This window comes from Gymnodraco acuticeps, unplaced genomic scaffold (assembly GCF_902827175.1).
Source record: "Gymnodraco acuticeps unplaced genomic scaffold, fGymAcu1.1, whole genome shotgun sequence".
Taxonomy (NCBI): Eukaryota; Metazoa; Chordata; class Actinopteri; order Perciformes; family Bathydraconidae; genus Gymnodraco; species Gymnodraco acuticeps.
The window spans coordinates 9,814,916-9,825,188 of NW_022992351.1; positions in this window are offsets into that span (position 1 = coordinate 9,814,916).

Consider the following 10,273-nt stretch of genomic DNA (forward strand, 5'->3'; position numbering starts at 1 on the left):
CAACAACGCACATCTAAAGAAACATTTTAATAATGCATTTATAGATCCTGAACATTTTGGGAAACAGTACCAAAATACTAGTCAAGGGCGTAAAGTACTAAAGGTGCACTTATGAGTGTATCATTTGGCTATGAGGAAGTAGCAATAAGCTGGGTAAATATGTGCTTTAATTGTTCCTTATAATTTCAAAAAACAACATATTTAAAGGCATGAAGTGAATATAGTTTCTTAGAAATGGATTCACGCAAGTTAGTGTCAACATCCTTTCTTAATAAGCTATTTGTTGGACAGGCTATACTTTTCATCACCTTATTTGTTAACAGGCCAAGTTACATAGCATATGGAGGACAAATGTCTTTATGTATTCCTTCCCCATGTGACGTTAGGCTACTCCGGACCAAGGTCCGGATCCGGACCGAACTGCAAATCAATCCGGACCGAACCCTGTGTCCCATTATAAAAAAAAAAAAAATGATAAAAAAAAAAAATATATATATAAAAAAAAAAAATCTGATTCTGATGTAAATTAAAGTGGACCTATCATGCTATATTGGAAAAAATATATTGTAGGGCCATACCTATACAAATATAGGTCTGTGAAGTTTTTTGCTTAAAATACCAAACAGTTCACCCATTGTAGCCATGCCTCATACTGCTCATACCCCTCCTGTGCAGCCCTGTTAGAGAAACGCGGATTTTGGGTCCTTAGCTTGAAAAAAAAAGAGGAGGCGGAGCTAATGCCTGATCAGAATTCTACCGGAGATAAAGTTAAATTCTGTTGCAATAAAACGCCATCCTGTTCTTATCCACATCAAGGATTATTTCTGAAACAGTATGGATCTCAAATGCTTTATCTCTTGCGGGTTTATCACAAGGTGAGTTCCTTTTTTTATTTCCTGCTTTTAAAACACATGTGCTCTCCAGTACAGGTTAGCTCTGAGTGTTAGCGAGGCTTGCTAATGTAAACAAAGACGAGATTACGTCCAAAACACGTTCAAAACGCGTCAGGCATTGTTTCTGATAGCAATTTTCTGTGGGTCCGCTGCCGATTTGACGTCAGATTGGCAGCAAATCTGTATCCGCTCGTTGTACCCCTGTTTTTAAAAGATTTGGGTACGGAGGAAAAGAGAGCGGGTTTTATTTTCTGACGCTGCGTGAGTTCCCCGACGCACCGGGGACACATATTTATGTATAAAAGACATCACAAAGTGCATTTTGCATGATAGGTCCCCTTTAATGTATATTGTCTTGTGTCTGACGCATTCTGAGAATGAACGTGCATATATTTACTTGTGTGCGCGAGTGTCACACGCATTTAAGTTAACCACAAGTTTACCTTGACTTTATAATGCTTCTAATGCCATTTTTGCCGAGGTTCAAGGCATTGGCTACAGACAAACAGTGCCATTTCTCCCACTAGTTCAAGCCATGATACTGTATGTATGTATGTATGTATGTATTGAATGTCTGTGTGTATACAGGGGCGCCGTTTACCGACAGGCAAGTGCTTGGACCAGAAGGGGGCTAAGGTAGATTAATCCAATCCAATCTAACTTTATTTATATAGCACTTTAAAACCTCCTGACCAAAGTACATGCAAAGCACGCCGAAACTGCTTCTTAATTTCAGTATCGTTGCTCCGCTCCGGGGGTGGGGGGGGGGGGGGGGGGAACTTTACTGGCATTGATCCGGACCATTGACCTTGTATACAATTCACAAGTGGACCTTTAACAAAAAAGTTTGAGTACCCCTGGGCTAGAGCATGTACAACAGGATTGTTTTGTTGAACAGCAGTTTCACATGAATCATCAGGCGGAAATGCAGGAAAATGTAAACTTTTAATTTATGTAAAGCTAGTCATTTGGTTAAAATAAGTGGCTAACCAGTTTTTGAAACCAATTTCCAAATGATATATTTATCCTTAGTTGTGGTATGTATCAAAGTACATTTACTCAAGTATTGTACAATTTCGAGATACTTGTACTCCACTATTTCTATTGTAGCCTATGCTACTTTACTCATAGGGGGATTTTGAGGGGGGCCTAGTGGCTGAAATATGTTACAGCATTACTAGTCGAAAACTGTTCCAATACAAATATTTCGTATATCAATATTTTAATAAGGTAGGACACACGTTAATAATATTGTAGCGTGTTCAAATAACCAAGGGATATAGTAGTTATCAAATAAGTATAAGATGTGCACAGTTATGATAAGTTTTACAGTTATGTAATGCACTGTTGTTGGGGGGAGAGACCGCCCCTTCCATATGAGTGTGTGTGTACGGCGGGCATGGAAAAGTCATACTCAGTGCGGTGAGCGCTGGCTTTATTGCTACTGTATCCGTAGCACCCCACGTAATAGTTGGAACTGTGTACTGACGTCAGTAAAAAAGGTTTGCCTCCCGGCCATGAAGGCTTATCTTCGTGGGCAAATAATATCATATTCAATCAGTATTAGCAGGAAAAAGACAAAGCGAATGACAGAACTTGTTAATCGGATCAGAGACATTGATAGAATACACTCAACAAAGCCCTCTGCTGAACTGTATAAGGAACGCATTACAGTGCAGGTAGAATATGACTCTCTGGCATCCACCTACGTAGAGGACCTTCATCTGAGATCTAGGCAGACCCATTATGAACACGGGGAGCGGGCCAGTAAACTACTCTCCCATCAACTAAGGCAGTCGGCTGCAGACAGTTTAATTGCGGAAATTGGAACGGTAAATGGGGACACCATTTCAGATCAGAGGGGCATTAATGATCAATTTAAGAGTTTCTATGAAGATCTTTATTCATCAGAAGTCTCGGATGACTCTCTGACAACTAACTTTCTAAAGGATCTTAAGCTTCCAACACTGGATCCTGACAGTGTCTCGGCTTTAGAGGGGGACATTTCTAATGAGGAGATAAACCGCGCTATTAAAAGTATGAAAAGTGGAAAAGCCCCCGGACCGGACGGCTTCCCTATTGAATTCTATAAAAAAATTGCCGGCAAACTGACACCTGTGCTGCGCGAAGTATATGCAGAGGCACTTCAGCAGGGTTCACTGCCCCCCACATTAGCTCAGGCGGTAATAACAGTCATCCTTAAAAAGGGCAAAGATCCAGCGAAATGCGACTCCTACAGACCAGTAAGTCTAGTCTGTTGTGATAACAAAATTCTCTCCAAAGCTTTAGCTCTGCGCCTTGAGACTGTTCTGCATAGAATCATCCACCCGGACCAAACAGGGTTTGTAAAAGGCCGACAGTCTTTTGGGAATCTTCGGCGTCTATATAATATAATTTACTCAAATCCAGGACTCTCTCCAGAGGCCCTCATCTCTCTAGACGCACACAAAGCCTTTGATCGCATTGAATTTGACTACCTATTTGCAACTCTGGCTAAATTTTGCTTCGGCCCATGCTTTATCTCCTGGATAAAGGTCCTCTACTCTGCACCTCAGGCAGCAGTTCGCACTAATAATATAATTTCGAAATACTTCCGGCTTCAACGGGAAACAAGGCGGGGATGCCCCCTGTCCCCCCTCTTGTTTGATATAGCCATAGAACCGTTAGCAGCTGCTCTCAGGAATCGGTCAAATTTTACAAGAATTCAGCGGGGAGGCTATACGCATAAGCTGTCTTTGTATGCAGACGATGTGTTACTGTACTGCTCCGATCCGCTTAGGTCCATTCCGGCTGCACTCGATCTAATCACCTCTTTCGGCAAGGCTTCTGGGTATAAGATCAACATGACCAAGAGTATACTCTTCCCCATCAATGAGACTGCGGCCAAGCTTTCATTTAGCGAACTCCCCTTTAAAGTGGCCATTGACTCTTTCACCTACTTGGGAGTGTGTGTGACACAGGACTTTAAAACCCTGTTTAAAAAGAACCTGCAACCAGCTCTGGACAAGGTTAATGAGGACCTGAAGCGCTGGGCGTCGCTCCCTATTTCGTTGGCGGGCAGGGTGAACACCATTAAAATGGTTATTATGCCACGTATGCTGTATTATTTTCAGTCAATTCCTGTTTTTATCCCTAAAAAGTTTTTTAAAGACCTGGACAAATATATTTCCACTTTTATCTGGAATAAGAAAATTCCCCGTCTGCGTAAGGCATTTCTTGAGAAGAGAAAGTCAGAGGGGGGTCTTGCATTACCCAATTTTTTACACTACTACTGGGCTGCCAATATCCATAAAATGGCATTCTGGATGAGTCATTTCCGGGAAGGGGGCGGTCCTATTTGGTCTAGCATGGAACAACACTCGTGTGAACCACTGGCCCCTGCCTCCCTGATGTGTGCTCCTTTACCACTTAGTAGAAAATATCACTCGAACAACCCTGTGGTCAATAGCTCTCTTAGGATATGGTCACAGTTCAGGAGGCATTTTGGATATAGACAAACTATCTCCTCCATCCCCATAGTTCGCAATCCGGCTTTCAAACCAGCCCTGATAGACTCCGCTTTCCACCTGTGGTCCCGGAAGGAACTTAAGTGTGTTGCTGATCTGTTCTATGAAGGGGTATTCACATCCTTTGAACATTTAGTCAAAGAATATGACATCCCAAGGAATCATTATTTTAGATATTTACAATTTCCCTCCTTCCCGGCCGCCCCACCTGGTGGATGGATGGAAGACTGCCTTGGCCTCAAACCTTGTCAGGGAGGCTATATCTCAAAGCTATATAATATTATTCAAGAAATCTCTAGCCCCTCCCTTAACCACCTTAAGGGTGCCTGGGAAGAAGAAATGGGCATAGAACTAACCGATGAGACCTGGCGGTCTGCAACTGAGAACATACATAAATCCTCCATCTGTGTGAGGCATGGAGTACTTCAATTTAAAGTGAATTACATCTGTGCAGGAGCAGGCTTGCCAGGCTGTACCCTGAGGTGGATCCCACGTGCCAGAGGTGTCATTGTGCCAGGGCTACCCTATTGCACATGTTTTTCTCCTGTCAGTCCATTGCCCCATTTTGGTCTTCTATATTTGAAACGTTTTCAGTGATGTATGGCCAGAACATACAACCAAATCCCATAATAGCTGTGTTTGGAGTAGCCCCTGAGGGGGTCTCCCTCTCTAATTGCCAGTCACACTCACTTGCGTTTGCAACCCTTCTTGCCCGCCGTATAATCCTCCTCAAATGGAAAGACCGGACTCCACCATCTCACGCCCACTGGGTGAGGGATGTGATGGCACATTTGCAGCTGGAGGAGCTGAGGTATCGTAGCCAGGGATGTGTTAACAAATACTACAAGCTCTGGCAGCCTTTCCTTGACTATTTTAACAAACTCCCCTGTGCAAATCTGACTGCATGAAGCCCCCCCCCCCAACCTTCCCTTTTAATTTACTGTTTATGTTAGTGGATTGTATTATTTATGTTTATTTTATTATTTTATTTCTTTAAGTGCAGCTGTGGGTGTTTATGAATATGTGTATGTGCGTATATACATATATATTATGTGCTTGCACAGTATATGTACTGCAAGGACATTTGTATTTGTGGTACAAATGTACAAATGTAATTCAATTCAATTGTATGATTACACATCTGCATTTTCATGTGCCCTGCATTGTTTTGGTATAAGTGAAAATCAATAAAGAAAGGTGAAATAAAAAAAAAAAAGAATAAAAAAAAAGGTTTGCCTCCCGAAGCGCAAATGTCAAACTCCGCCTATGACTTTACTCCACTACAATTTGTTAGCCAATGCTGTACTTCTTTTACTCCACTTTATTGAGAGCTTTAGTAACAAACGACTTTACAGATTCAGTTCCTTAGCAAATATATAAATAAACAATGGCATGAAATTATAGGTTGAGATATTCAGTAGAAGTATAGCCTACCAACAAAATGTAAATAAGTGTAATCTTAATTAGCGTTACCATATTAAAGCAACAATAATCACAATCGAGTAAATTCATATTTATGATTCTGCAATGAGCCACCACAATAGCGAGTACTTATATATTTGCCTATTTGGGTATTTTGATGCCAATACTTTTCATAAGTAGGATGTTAAATGCAGGACATTCACTTGTTAGCCTACATAGTATTTTTACATTTAAATCCAGCTACTTTTAAACAAGTTAAAATCTTAAGTAGGTAGGCCTACTACTTCCAACCATGATTATTCCTTTAATACTTAGGCTATACCTGGGCCGTGTCTCAATTCAGGGGCTGCACCCTTCGGAGTACGCAGCCTACGCGGTCCACGGAGGACCCAGCCCACGTAGGCCGGGTAGGCTGGACCGAGCGGCCTACGAAATGAGACAGTCTAGCCTACGGAGTGCTTCGTATTTACGTCACGTGATACGCGCTGTTCAGTTGCGTTGCTCCAGCAGCCTGATGGCAAATTAGTTTACAAGCTAACTCAGCTGAAAAGGATCCAGAAACTTGACTTTTACTGTTACATTTTGGAGATCACCGTCGGTGATTAATTAAAGAGGACCATGGCCAGGTAAATAAGATGAAGCTGTTCATTTAGCCCCCAGTAATGTTACATTAGTAAGTTAACAAGTAAATTATATATAGCTGATGTAATTTAATCATATTATTTCATATTTAAAATAAGTAATACTTTTTCTGTACTAATAAAACAATATGTTTTTTAAAGGAACAAAAGCATGTTGTATAGATTGATTCTTAACAATATTAGTGTTCTAATCTTAATAGCTGTGATCATAACAGTTTATATTCTCCTTCTTCTCCTAAACCTGCCCAGATGATGTCCCACTGACCCCAGGTCAGCACCTCCAGGTCCAGCACCACCGTGACCCCCGCTCTGCTGAAATACACAATTAAACATGTTCTATGACCAATTTTTTTAATTAATAAAATTAAACTGAAGACAGTTTAATGACCTAGAGATATCCTATTATTCCACTGATTATGTACACATGTTGTAAATAATGGTTAAAACCTCAGTAAATGAAATAAACAATGTGTTTAACAATTACAATGTAATATTGTATTTTCATCTTATCACAAAGTAGAGGTAATAATATATCCATCCTCTATCTGCAGCTTCATGTCTTCTATTATTATAACTTTCATCATTGAGACAGAGGAAATCAATCATGTTATTTAACATCACCGACAGTAACGGCCCGTCCACACTACAGCTTCAAAAAAAGCTTGGAGCTGGGCGCGTCTGAAGCTCGACCAACAACCAATCACATGAATCTCCCGCCCCTGACACACAAGCAGCGGTTTGATTGGCTAGAGCTTGTACTGGCATGATTTGATTGGCTGGCGCTGGCTACTCAACTTCTGACGCCGGAGACGGACCGCTATGCTACCCACAATTCCGTTCGGCGAAAAGCGAGGCAACGTGACGTCACCCCATTCAAAGTGAATGGGCAGACGCGTTGGAAACCGTTTTTGAAGCTGTCGAAGCTGTAGTGTGGGCGGGCCGTTACACAAATATCAGCAAAAGTGTGTTTATCAAGTTGTTTATTTGTATTATATGTGCAGCAAGTATATAAAAGCAGCTGTTTGGGGAATCAGACAGACTCAAGCTATAATCGTTAAATATCTATTAAAAGAAAGGACACATACAAAATCAAATTCTGAAAGTAACACACAAGTCTGTAGGACGGCAGTAAGCAGAAGTCTGGGTGGAGGATGTTCCTGATCGCCGTTTTGCTTTCTCCAGCACCACGAGAGGTCCAGGTGGATGGCAGCTCTGTCCTGATGATCCGCGGGGGTTAGAATTGTCCTAATTACAGAGAAAAACAAGAGAAAAAGAAAAAAGTTAATTAATCATATTAAACACAGGGTTGCAAAAGTATTATTGCAAAATGTAACTAAGCATTTCAGACAAACAATCCCTAAAGGATCATTTAAAATGATGTACTGTTCTGGTTTTTAAAAAACTAAAAGAGAAGAAATGACAGTCACACGTGCATCCCTTTGACAGCACAAACTAACATCAAGCTAAAGGATGCTGTCTATTTGTGATTGTCTTATTATTATTATTATGGGATTAGGATAAATTAAATACACTTTAACCTAAATAAAAGATGATCAAATCTGGTGGAAATATTTAAATTAGGCTTTTCTTTTAGCCCTACATCAAAGCAGCATGAGCTGAATAAAAAGGTTGTAAAGTTTAATAAACAGTAAAACATTGGAACATGTCAGAGAAATAAATAAAGCTAACAGCAGCTACATGTCAGGGTAGCATTTTATAAATCCCACCGTACTGTAGGCTATACCGGTCTAAATGTTTTCACTTTGGTCTATTTATGTAATATAAAGTATAACTTATCTATAACAGAGCCAAGATCTCTGTATGACTTTAGTAAACTTCTGAATTTAATTACAAATAAGTGTAAGCAACAGTACTGCGGTCAAGCCAGCCTCCACTCGGGAAAACCTAGTCAAACCAGCCCGCACGTGATATTGCGGTGCGCGAATATCCTATGCATTAGAGTCCTGGAAACACTGCATTCAAAATACACCAAAATAACATACCAAACATATTAAATTAAGAAATATGTACTATATAATGTGATAAATAATTATTTAAAACAAACTACGTATAACTACCACATTATAAATGAGTGAATGTCACTTAAGGAGTTTTCAAGTTTCAAAATAAAAGACCTTTGAAATATCTATTGTATGAGCTATCATCCCTCTGTTTTTAGATGAGAATACAACTAAAACTGTCCAGTATCAAAGACTCATTTCACTTCAGGGTGATAGCAGGACACCCCATCTAGTCACTTATAAAAAATCAGGACATTCTGATGTACAGTTTCAAAATAAAAGACCTTTGAAGTCTCATATATGAGCTATCATCCCTCTGTGTTTAGATGAGAATAAAACAAAAACGGTCCAGTATCAAAGACTCATTTCACTTCAGGGTGATAGCAGGACACCCCATCTAGTCACTCAGAAAAAATCAGGACATTCTGATGTAAAGTTTCAAAATAAAATACCTTTGAAGTCTCATATATGAGCTATCATCCCTCTGTGTTTAGATGAGAATTGAAGAATACATAGGCTCATTTTTCCATCAAAAATATTAATATAAAAATATTTAGAGTGTTAAAATACAATAAAAAGAGGTGTGTCCTATGCAGCCAGTGTAGTTCTTTGACCCAGCATTGATTTTGAGTCATTAGGTCACATGACCTGGAAGGTATTGAAGAAATAAGCACATTTTTCCATCAAATGAATAATATAAAATATTTAAAGTATTAAAATGCAATAAAAAGAGGTGTGTCCTATTCAGCCAGTGTAGTTCTTTGACCCAACATTGATTTTGAGCGAATCGGTCACATGACCTGGAAGCTATTGAAGAAATAAGCTCATTGTTCCATCAAAATAATAATATAAAAATATTTAGAGTGTTAAAATGCAATACAAAGAGGTGTGTCCTATGCAGCCAGTGTAGTTCTTTGACCCAACATTGATTTTGAGTGATTAGGTCACATGACCTGGAAGGTATTGAAGAAATAAGCACATTTTTCCATCAAAATATTAATATAAAATATGTAAAGTATTAAAATGCAATAAAAAGAGGTGTGTCCTATGCAGCCAGTGTAGTTCTTTGACCCAGCATTGATGTCGAGTCATTAGGTCACATGACCTGGAAGGTATTGAAGAAATAAGCAAATGTTTCCATCAAAAATATTAATAAAACGTATTTAAAGTATTCAAATGCAATACAAAGAGGTGTGTTCAATAAATGTATGCTCTAGAGTGAATTTGCTTCACATTCACACGATCGAGAAGCTGTCGATTTATTAAAAAGAACATTTTTCTTGTCTAATTGTAAAAGCCATTTGTTGATGGTCCCTAAGTGAAAGCCTCGTTTCGCGGAGAAGATCTCCCCGTTAAACTGACGCTGCTGGCGGGTCCGCGAATGTCCGTCGAATATCCAACCTAAAACTAAATTCACCGCGGTGGTAAACTTTAGCCTATACATTTTAAGAATGGCGTTTATCTTTTTTGAGAATGAGTTCTTATTTGATTTTTTTTTTTTGGGTCTACAACAGATGATACACATGTTTGTGTCAGTAAATGTGCACTAACAGAGGCGGGGGTGTGTGTGGAAATAACGGGGACAGAGCTGGCCCTGCTGTCAGACGATCAGCTGTGCAGCGTCATCACAAACGGACGTCGCTTCACGTGACACTCCGGAGGAAAGGACGTCCCATTGCTCTTAAAACTCATTTCCCTGCTTCTCGTGGTTTCCTTTCTCCATGCTTCCCTGGTGGGAGGGACTAGTCGCAGGGAAACGACGCAAGTGAGGGACGCAAGGAATCAATTTA